This window comes from Chrysemys picta, chromosome 2, assembly GCF_011386835.1.
Source record: "Chrysemys picta bellii isolate R12L10 chromosome 2, ASM1138683v2, whole genome shotgun sequence".
Taxonomy (NCBI): domain Eukaryota; kingdom Metazoa; phylum Chordata; order Testudines; family Emydidae; genus Chrysemys; species Chrysemys picta.
In genome coordinates this window covers 261,449,892-261,461,789 of record NC_088792.1, presented here as the reverse complement: position 1 = coordinate 261,461,789, position 11,898 = coordinate 261,449,892, and positions in this window count along the sequence as shown.

Sequence of the window (11,898 nt, the reverse complement as noted above, 5' to 3'; positions counted from 1 at the left end):
AATCACAATTATTTTCTGAATAGGTCTAATTAACCATCGTTCTTTATAGAAAATGGAAATGACCACCTTTGGTAATGATTAGTGATAGTCTGAAATGTCTGTACATCTGTTTAATCAAAGGCAGATGTTTTATCTACAATGTTATTTTCATAATGGGCAATGGTGTCAATAGAAAGCTATAAAACTAGTAGGAAACATAAGATCCGAATAATATGCATTTTTGTGATGTTGACTAGTTATTGGTATTGGTTATTATTATTTAAATCCTGCTGTGATAAACCATGAAATTTGGTACATGTGACTGTATGATATAATCATTCTCCCTGCTCTCTACTGTTCTTTTGATTTTGCTTTCTCTATATGACTGTGATATAAATGGAGAAGATATAGATATAGACAAACATAGCTATATGACATATTTAATGTACCGTCTCTAATTGCTGCATTCAGCTGAATGCCAAATAATTATAAATGTTATTCAGCCAAAGTCAAATTAGAAGATGAATTAGTCATCACAACACTCATATTATGTGCTGAATGTCCCAAGTAAACAATACAAAGGACATTGGAGCACTTCTGTTTCATACAGTTATGTTGACAAAGTGTCCAGTTGCCATAAGTCACTGGTTCCCATTTAGTGTGTCATACCAGCAGATAATTTTCTAGTGTTGTCACGGTCCTAAGTGCACTGGAGACTGGGTACTACCCATATAGGTAAAGCAAGTCCACTCTTTACCATTTAGAAATAGGTTGGTTCCATAGCAAAGGGTAACCTAATGGTCTCAGCACTTTAAGCATGCCCATACACCTGTGGCTGCCACTTTCAATGCCCCAAATGCCTTAACTCTGACATCTTCTGTTATTGGCAGCAACTTTCTTGCTGGTACCCGCAACAGGCTCCTGGCTGCCAATTCCCTTTGCTCTGCCACTAGTAGGCTTCCTTCTCTCCCCATTCCTTAGCCCTCCATCTTCCATGGTAGGTAATACTCCCATGTCATGGAATCAAGTCAGCAGTCTTTGCTGGCCCAGTGTGAAAGGCCTTGTCTACAGGAGAAAGTGGCAATTTAGTTGAACTGATATAAACCTTGGTGAGGACACTCATTTCAGTTTGAGTGGTTTATTCCAGTTGAACTTAAACTGATGACCAATTGACTTAAATCTAAGCAAAACAAACCTCGTTTAAACTGAAATGAGCTTTTATACAGCCTTTTGCATTAGTTTAACTAAACTGGTTTAAAATCACACCTGAAATTAAACCAGTGCAATTTTTCCATGTTGAAAAGCTCTTGGGTCCTCCCGGAGGAGCACAATGCATTTTAGGATGCCTTTGATCGAGGAAGCCCCAAGGTGGGAGCCCTATGGATGGAACAATGGCAGGGCCTAGTGAGATGATGGTAAACCTGAGACAGAAAGGCTTGATACTGAAGGAGAGGAAAGGGATAGAAAGGGACACAATGGCTACTCTAGTCATTAGACAGTGAAGAAGACAGACAGTGATTATACTACTATTCTATAGCCTAGTGTGGAGAATTCCTTCCCTTCCCCAACAGTTCAGTTCAGTCAAGCCCAAGTAAGTTATTTATACTGGATACAGGGTGGTGAGGAGAAGGCTTTTCCTCCCCAACCCCCAAAACAAATTCTGCAGCAGCAGCATATTAAAATATAAGGATAAAATTATTTCACTGCATCTTTATCTTTCATAACTATTTAACTATTTGGCCTTGAAACCAAATTGTGGTCCCACTGAAGTCACTGAGAGTTTGACTATTGATTTCAACAGGAACAAGATCTACCCCGGGACCTATAAGGTACTGTATACAAGAATGAGATGCATGTTTGTGGAGAGGAAAAGAAAAACAGTGGCTCAAACTGTAACGTATTGGATAAAACACAGTTGTTAGTTACACATGTGAAAAAGTATCTGTGGTTATAACTTGTAAATGGATACAACAGGAGTGATAGACCTGGAATATTGAATTGACCAGATCAGACTTCACTTGGAGGCCGAGGTCATACACAGCATGGTTATGGTTTGAATGGGATCCTTGTCCTCCCCAGAGAGTAGCTTTATAAAGTAAGTTAAAATAAAGTGCCCTACTCACTCTGAGCACAGTAGGAGACTTACTTAGCTTTTGTCAGCTAGAAGGCACTGTTCAGTATATCACACATATTAAGTTTGGCAGCCTTTATTCTCAGACGAAGAGCACAATAGCAATAATTTTATACAGTTATTTTTAAATACACCTAATACAATGGTGAAACATGTACCGTATATGTTTTAATTTCCTCCTACCTACTGATTTGACATTAATGGAGAACTAGCAATTCAATTACTGGCAAACTTGTCCAATGTGCATGCCCTAAATAGACACACTGAAGGGGGAGGGGGCGGGGAGTTGTGGTGCTAACGCCACCTTCCTTTCTGCTAGCAAAGATATCTTTCCAGACAAGTAATAAATTCCATCCACATTATCTCTCCGCTCATTTACAGCAGACTTTCAGTAAATCATCATGCGAGTCCCTTATGAGATATAATAATGTCACTGGCTAAAAATAATGAAACACACATTCCACTCAAAATATGAACAATGCTTTAATTTGTCTTGCAAATGCCTTTTGCTGTTCAGTATGCAGGAAAAGGACAACCCCTGGATTAACATTGCAATGATGGGCGAGCGCTTTGAAGTGGCCAAAAGGTTTCAGATGATTAAAAGTGAGGTGTGTTTAAATAAAATGAGAAAAACAGTAGAACGATCATTTTACTATGCTTTGCTGCTGTTTGTTTCAGTCTCTCTCATTTACTGAATTGGGCAAAGTGATAGAGTAGATTTTTTTGAATTTATTACTTGATCTTCCTCCCTCACTGTCTCCACAAATAACTGCTTGTGGTGGGGCATGCTCACCTCCTTGCATCTGGATGTGATAGCACTCGACCTCCTGCTGGCTGCCTGCCTTTGGTTCCAGGCCTTCTGTGGCTCAGCCCTCTGGCCAGGTCACAAAGTTCAAACACCTTCCAGGGTATCACGAACAAGTCAAAATTAACATAAATAATTCTTCTGCCCATTTGGGCTACTGAACTCTTCTGTTTCTACTTGCAAACCCTATTCAGGGCTTCCCCTATAGGAGCCTACCCTGCCCCTGTAATGTGCTTTCCCATTTATCCTTCTATTAGACCATAGCTCTGGGCTTCTCTCTGCCAGAAAGAGATCAATTTCCCCTGCAGCAGTCTCTCCTCAATTGAACTCCTTTAGTGTACTGATTATGGCTTAGTGCTGTCCCCCTTCCCCCCAGCCAGAAGCCAATTACCTACTCACCTCTCCAGGTGCAGAGCATGGCTAATTTGGTATATTCGCTAGCCCTACAGGGGATGGGGAAATAGGCCTTTCCCCCCACTCCAAGGTACTCTCTCCCCATCATTGTATGGATCTCTGTAGTTGCTCCATCTCTTCCTAAGTCATGTACTTGGGTAAACAAACACCTTTTGTTATCTACAACATCTTCATAGTGCATTTTCTGGTATTCTCTATCTTGGATATGTATTTGCATGGCCTCCTCTGTAGCAGTTAATTTCTCCCAAATTTTCCAGATCTGTGTACTCTTCACAGCTGGTTTGGCCTCCTGCTATCACCCTTGAGGTGGTGGGTCAGGGTCCACGATCCAGGTGGCTTCTCCTATCTCCTCATTGAGGATGTCCATTCCCCACAAACTCTCCCAATTAGTTTCCTCTTCCACACGGGGCCTGTTCAGACCAGGGCACCCTTGTGACATGCTTCCCTGGTTCGCAGTGCAGCTCTCGTTTGAGTTAGTGCTGACTGTTCTTTTCATATGCCAGGTCAATTCTTGTCCAAATCAGTTCTTGTTCTTGTTTTGTATTCTCCTCTATTATTTTCTGTCATAAGGCTTTCAAATCCCCCAGTATCAGAGGGGTAGCCGTGTTAGTCTGAATCTGTAAAAAGCAACAGAGGGTCCTGTGGCACCTTAGAGACTAACAGAAGTATAGGGAGCATAAGCTTTCGTGGGTAAGAACCTCACTTCTTCAGATGCAAGTAATGGAAATCTCTAGAGGCAGGTATAAATCAGTGTGGAGATAACGAGGTTAGTTCAATCAGGGAGGGTGAAGTGCTCTGCTAGCAGTTGAGGTGTGAACACCAAGGGAGGAGAAACTGCTTCTATAGTTGGATAGCCATTCGCAGTCTTTGTTTAATCCTGATCTGATGGTGTCAAATTTGCAAATGAACTGGAGCTCAGTAGTTTCTCTTTGGAGTCTGGTCCTGAAGTTTTTTTGCTGTAAGATGGCTACCTTTACATCTGCTATTGTGTGGCCAGGGAGGTTGAAGTGTTCTCCTACAGGTTTTTGTATATTGCCATTCCTGATATCTGACTTGTGTCCATTTATCCTCTTGCATAGTGACTGTCCATTTTGGCCAATGTACATAGCAGAGGGGCATTGCTGGCATATGATGGCATATATAACATTGGTGGACGTGCAGGTGAATGAGCCGGTGATGTTGTAGCTGATCTGGTTAGGTCCTGTGATGGTGTTGCTGGTGTAGATATGTGGGCAGAGTTGGTATCGAGGTTTGTTGCAGGGGTTGGTTCCTGAGTTAGAGTTGTTATGGTGCGGTGCGTGGTTGCTGGTGAGAATATGCTTAAGGTTGGCAGGTTGTCTGTGGGCGAGGACTGGCCTGCCTCCCAAGGTCTGTGAAAGTGAGGGATCATTGTCCAGGATGGGTTGTAGATCACTGATGATGCGTTGGAGAGGTTTAAGCTGAGGACTGTAGGTGATGGCCAGTGGAGTTCTGTTGGTTTCTCTTCTGGGCTTGTCTTGTAGCAGGAGGCTTCTGGGTACACGTCTGGCTCTGTTGATTTGTTTCTTTATTTCCTTGTGTGGGTATCGTAGTTTTGAGAATGCTTGGTGGAGATCTTGTAGGTGTTGGTCTCTGTCTGAGGGGTTGGAGCAGATGCGATTGTACCTCAGTGCTTGGCTGTAAACGATGGATCGTGTGGTGTGACCAGGGTGGAAGCTGGAGGCATGAAGGTAGGCGTAGCGGTCGGTGGGTTTTCGGTATAGGCTGGTGTTAATGTGGCCATCGCTTATTTGTACGGTGGTGTCTAGGAAGTGGACCTCCCGTGTAGATTGGTCCAGGCTGAGGTTGATGGTGGGGTGGAAGCTGTTGAAATCAGGGTGGAATTCTTCCAGGGTCTCCTTCCCATGGGTCCAGATGATGAAGATGTCATCAATATAGCATAGGTAGAGAAGGGGGATGAGTGGACGAGAGCTGAGGAAGCGTTGTTCCAAGTCAGCCATAAAAATGTTGGCATATTGTGGGGCCATGCGGGTGCCCATAGCGGTGCCACTGGTCTGGAGGTATATATTGTCACCAAATTTGAAATAATTTGTGCGTGAGGATAAAGTCACAGAGCTCAGCAATAAGTTGCGCTGTGTCATCATCAGGGATGCTGTTCCTGACAGCTTGTATTCCATCTGTATGTGGGATGTTAGTGTAGAGAGCCTCTACATCCATGGTGGCTAGGATGGTGTTTTCTGGGAGGTCACCAATGCATTGTAGTTTTCTCAGGAAATCCGTGGTGTCACGGAGATAGCTGGGAGTGCTGGTGGCGTAGGGTCTGACTAGGGAGTCCACATATCCAGACAGTCCTTCAGTGAGAGTGCCAATGCCCGAGATGATGGGGCGTCCAGGATTTCCAGGTTTGTGGATCTTAGGTAGTAGATAGAATAACCCCGGTCGGGGCTCTAAGGGTATGTTGATTTGTTCCTGTGTTAGTGTAGGGAGCGTCCTGAGTAGATGGTGCAGTGTCTTAGTGTATTCCTCAGTGGGATCTGAAGAAAGTGGCCTGTAGAATTTGGTATTGGAGAGTTGTCTGGCAGCCTCCTTCTGGTAGTCAGGCCTGTTCATGATGACAACAGCACCTCCTTTATCAGCCTCTTTGATGATAATGTCAGGGTGGTTTCTGAGGCTGTGGATGGCATTGCGTTCTGCACGACTTAGGTTATGAGGCAAGCGATGTTGTTTTTCCACAATTGCTGCCTGTGCACGTCGGCGGAAGCATTCTCTGTATAGGTTCAGACTGTCATTTCGACCCTCAGGAGGAGTCCATGTGGAGTTCTTCTTCCTGTGTTGTTGGTGGGAGGGTATCTGTGTATCAGTGCGCTGTTCAGTGTTATCTTGAAAGTATTCTTTGAGTCGGAGGCGGCGAAAGTAGGCTTCCAGATCTCCACAGAACTGTATCATGTTCGTGGGGATGCTGGGGCAAAAGGAGAGTCCCCGAGATAGGACAGACTCTTCTGCTGGGTTGAGCGTGTAGCTGGATAAATTGACAATATTGCTGGGTGAGTTAGGGGTACCCCTGTTGTGGCCCCATGTGGCAGGTAGGATTTTAGACAGCTTACGGTCCTTTTTCCTTTGTAGAGAGGTGAAGTGTGTAATGTAGATCTCCTGTCTTATTTTAGTAAAGTCCATTTGTGTGGAGGGTTGGTTATTTATGAAAGTCTCCAGGTTGGAGAGCTCTTTCTTGATGTTTTTCTGTTAGCTGTATAGGATGCTGATCAGGTGGTTCCTCAGTTTCTTTGATAATGTATGGCATAATCTCTCACTGTGGTCTGTGCAGTATGTAGATAGCAATGGATTTTTCACCTTCAGTCCATTTGGTATGATGTCCATCCGTTTGCATTTGGAAAGGAAGATGATATCTGTCTGTATTTGTGCAAGTTTCTTCATGAGGTTGATAGATTTCCATTCCATACGGCTAAATGCAGTGCCTTGCATGGTGTCAAGTATCAGAGGGGTAGCCGTGTTAGTCTGAATCTGTAAAAAGCAACAGAGGGTCCTGTGGCACCTTAGAGACTAACAGAAGTATAGGGAGCATAAGCTTCCGTGGGTAAGAACCTCACTTCTTCAGATGCAAGTAATGGAAATCTCTGATGGTGTCAAATTTGCAAATGAACTGGAGCTCAGCAGTTTCTCTTTGGAGTCTGGTCCGGAAGTTTTTTTGCTGTAAGATGGCTACCTTTACCAAGACCTTTATCCCCCAGGTCTTGTTTTGCTTTGTGTAACTATGTCTCTAGGGCCTGTAGTTGACTCAACGTCTCTTGTTTGACTCTCTTGATTAGCTTCCCCATGTCTATTGAAGCCATGTACCTTGTCTCCACCTCTGGGCCACTTGTCCCAACAGCCCAAGTCTGAACTTGGGTCACCTTACTGTCCATGTGGTACCCTTTCTTATAACAGGGCTGGGAAATTAGGCCTACAGTTAGGGGCCAAGGAAGTCTCTTACTATGCCAACACTCAGCTTGTCCCTTTGACCTTGTATTTCTATCTCTACCATTGCTGTCAGGTAGACTCATGTCTCTTTGTGCAAACATGAAATGGACACTGGCACTGGCTAATCTGTTTTTAAAGTCTGAAGACTATTCGCCTGAACTAGCATCTGCCTGCACCTGGAGTCAATCAGTCCTCTCATTTCACATCCAGCCATTTTAGCAGTTATTTGATAGGCTAAACTGTGCCCCCTTCCGAGGGAGCACCCCAAGCCACAGACTTGGCTGTAGTAGCAATCCAAATAGCTTTATTCCATAAGCGGCAGTCCTTTCTTATATGAGCTGGTTGACCACACTGGACAGAAACTTGTTCTCCTAACCGGTTCCTATCTCAGGTACTTGGTAACAACAGAGGCACTGCTACCTTTTCTGGTTTCTTAGTACCAGATTCCCTAAGAATTTCTCCCCTTGCATGCCCCCCTTGCCATCCTAAGATTGGGGTTCTCTGTCACCTTGCTTCCTTCAGAATAGTCCCCTTGATCAAACCTCTCATTCGGGTGGGTTGGTATTATTCATCTCCATGTAGGCCTCCACCTCTTCCATGGCTTCATCAGTGGAAGCCGGTCGAAACCTCTGGACCCAACTTTGGCCTCTGGCAGGCAAGACTCTTCAGAAGTGTTCTAAGATTACAAGATTGTTTAAGGAGATTGTGCTGGGCTGCAACTGTCATGTTGTCAGCTCCCATAAACATTGTGCTGCCACTCTAAGGCATACCCCTCTGGGAAAGGCTCTGTCCTAAACCAGTGCCTGTGTGCTCCCGGGGTCAGGCCCAGCCTATCCAGAATGGTTTCTTTTACTATTCTGTAGGACTGCGCCTGCTCAGCAGACAAAGCACAATATGCCGTTTGAGCTTCTCCTGAGAGACATGGGGTCACTCAAGCTGCCCAAGAGGATTCAGCCCAACCTACTGCAGTTGCTACCCTCTTGAAATATGAAAAAATGCCTGTGGGTTGTCACCTGGGCACAATTTTGCCAGGTCGGGTACTGGTCAAGCATAATTTTCTTCTCCCAAAACTACCCAGAGCCCTGGGGTCTATTTCTCTAGGTATTGCAATAATTTTCTTGTTGGCCCCTTGCTGTTGTTACTGCTTTTGTAATAGATACAACAGAAGAGAATGTGTCTGCTCCTGTTGGGCTGCAAGCATTCAGACTACCTCCTCCTCCATGTTCCCTAGAGGGGAATAAAAGGGTCTTGTACAGTCTGTACAGATGCACTTCACCTTTAAGGTAGTTCGTATCTCCCGCCTTCCTCAGCATGGGGTCCCCACATGCTACTTCTGGTACCAACGTATGGTGGGGCTCATTCACCCTTACATCACCCTCTTGAATTCAGGCATAATATCACTGATATCCCCAGCTCCAGGGCTTCCTGCTGGCTGGCTGCCCCTGGTTCCAGGCCATCTCTGGATCAGCCTTCCAGTCAAATCACAAAGTTCAAACCCCTTCTGAGGTATCACAGACAAATCCAAATTAACCTGAATAATTCTTCTGCCCCTTTGGGCTACTGAATAAGAGTATTACTTTCTATTACCTGCAAACCCTATCTCAGGGTTTCCCGTCGAAGCCTACCTAGATCCTGTAGTGTGCCTCCATCTTTATCCTTCTATTAAATCCTACCTCTGGGCTTTCATCTGCCAGAGAGAGACTTGTCTCCTCTGCAGTCATCTCCCACAACTGAGCTTCTTTAGTCTACATATTATGGTTTAGCTCCACCCCCTCTATCCAGGAACCAATTAGCTACTCATCTCACCAGGTGCAAATCATGACTAACTGGGTGCATTCGCTAGCCTTGCGGGTGATGGGTAGGGTGACCAAACAGCAAGTGTGAAAAATCAGGACAGGGGGTGGGGGATAATAGGAGCCTATATAAGAAAAAGACCCAAAAATCAGGAATGTCCCTATAAAATCAGGACACCTGGTAACCCTAATGATGGGGGTTATCCCCATCTCATTGCCCCATGTAGTCTCAGCTGACAGGGATATGCTATGCAAGCTAAGTACCTTGTGGAGTGTGCCAGCTGAGTCCACAAGGAGTGTGCGTTAGTGCAACACTTGAGACTGCTTTAAAAATCACACCCCTCTGGCATGCTTTGCCATGCCATATAGACTAGCCCTCAGTTGACAGTGAGCATTCAACAATCTTTGTAGCAAGTGTGATAAAGTTCCTCCTCTACCTTAGTGGGTCCTGCACTTATTGGGGGATTTTGCTAGCCTCAGAGATCTTCCTGTGTTGGATCAGGAGTTGGGAGGAACCTGGGCCCACCCTCTACCCCGGGTTCCAGCCCAGGGCCTTGTGGACTGCAGATGTCTAGAGTGCCTTCTGGAACAGCTATACGACAGCTACAATTCCCTGGGCTACTTCCCCATGACCTCCTCCCAACACCTTCTTGTCCTCACCACAGGACCTTCCTCCTGATGTCTTTTAATACTTGTACTCCTCAGTCCTCCAGCAGCACGTCCTCTCACTCCCAGCTCATTACACACACCTCACTAACTGGTGTGCGTAAGGAGTGACTGGAGTGAGAGCCTTTTTATACCAGGTGTCCAGATTAGCCTTAATTAATTCTAGTAACTTCCCAATTGGATACAGGTGTCCTAATTAGCCAGCCTGACTTAATTAGTTCTAGAAAGTTCCTGAGTGTTCTGGAATAGTTCCTGTTATCTTACCCAGGGAAAAGGGACCTGCTTAACCTAGAGCTAATGTATCTACCTTTGACCACTCTCTTGTAGCCATCTGGCCTGACCCTGTCACACAAGATTGTTTTTAAACCTGGATCTTGAGAAAGGAAATAATACAGTTTAAAAATTCACTGTAGATATAGGCTTGTGTCACTGGAAAAACGTGATGTACATTTGACAGCACATCCTTGAATGTGCACCGAAGAATGATCTCATTAATATTGTCATTTTCTCTATTTCCTTTTTAAGTACAGAAAAGTGGCTCTAGTGCAGTGTATCTGATTGCCAAAATAACAAAAGTAATTATTAGAAGAATAAATCTGAAAATACCTCCCCACATCATATCTGAGACACTTGAATTTAATGGAAATATCTGCCATATTCTACAATAAGTGGCAAACTTCTACAACTTCTAATGGCCTGTTCAGGATGATGTATGGAGAAGGCAGAAATCCGGTGAATCTCAGCTTGAGGTGAGGAGGGTGCAAAATGAGATACCACCACTGTTGCAGCACCTCCTTGCCTGATCCCTTTTCAAGTTGTCTGTGGGAACTGGGCTCCATGGCGTTTGAGAGGGCAGGTCAGACTCAAGATGAGACAGAGCCTTGGAGACACTCTCTTAAACCTGTGGGACTAAAGAAGATAAGTTAATACTGAAAGAATTAACTCTTCCCTCTGTGATATCCAGCTTCCCCCTCTCCACCCCGAGTAGAGGTTCTAAGAGCAACAGCCAGAAAGGGAGCCCCTGGCATCTATTTACCATTTGCAAAGTCAACAGAAATCCCAGATTCAATGGAGCCAAATTCTGCCCAGATTCAATCCTACTGAAATCTCTGGGAGTTGCACACATTTAACTGTGGCCATAATTTAGCCACACGTATCACTGATTCATAGATTTTAAGACCAAAAGGGACCATTATGATCACCTAGTCTGACCTGCACAGCTCAGACCATAGATTTCACTCAGTGATTCCTGTATCAAGCCCAAAAGCTTATTCTAGAACTAGAGCATAAGTTTTAGAAAGACATGTAGGGTACATTTACATGGCATCAAGTCTCAGAGTCCCAGTGGTGGATCAGCCACTGAGCCAATGGGGGGCCCCGGCCAATTGGGGGGCCCCGGAAAAATGGACACTCTCGCACTCTGGCCCACTCCCCCTGCCTTCCCGGCACTCTTGCCGGGGAGTGGGGTCAGGGCGGGGGGACTTGCCCTATTCTGCCCACCTGGCACTCCAGCCAGGGAGCAGGGGAAGCCCCCTCACCCCAATCCCGCTCCCCAGCAGGATCACAGGGGGGGGGGGGAGATTACAGACGGAAGGGGTGGGGAGGGGTCCCCACTTGCTCTTGGCCAGGGCCCCACAAAAGCTTAATCAGCCTCTGCAGAGCCCAGTCAGCTGACTTTGGCTTTTGGGGCTCAGGCTGCGGGGCTATAAAATTGCACTCTAGACATTTAAGCTTGGGCTGGTGCCCTGGCTCTGAGACCCAAACCCCCTCATAGGGGTCCAGTCTGAGCCTGAACATCTACACTGCAATTTTATAGCCCTGCATCCCAAGCCCCACGAGCCTGAATCAGCTGACCCAGGCCAACTGTGGCTCTACCATGCATCTCTTATTGCAGTGTAGACATATCCCTCTTAATTTAAAGCCTCCAGGTGGTGGAGAATTTACTGCATCCCTAGTTAAACTGTTTGAATGGTTAATTATCTTCACTGTCAAAAATGTGCACCTTGTTTCCAGTTTGAACTTTGCTAACTTCAACTTCCAGACACAACCTTGTTGGGCCTTTTTCTGTAAATTAAAAAGCCTTTTAATATCAGAATGTTTTTTCCCTGTCAAACACTTTAAAAACCACGTAGCCTCTGTACTGTAAAATCAAACAG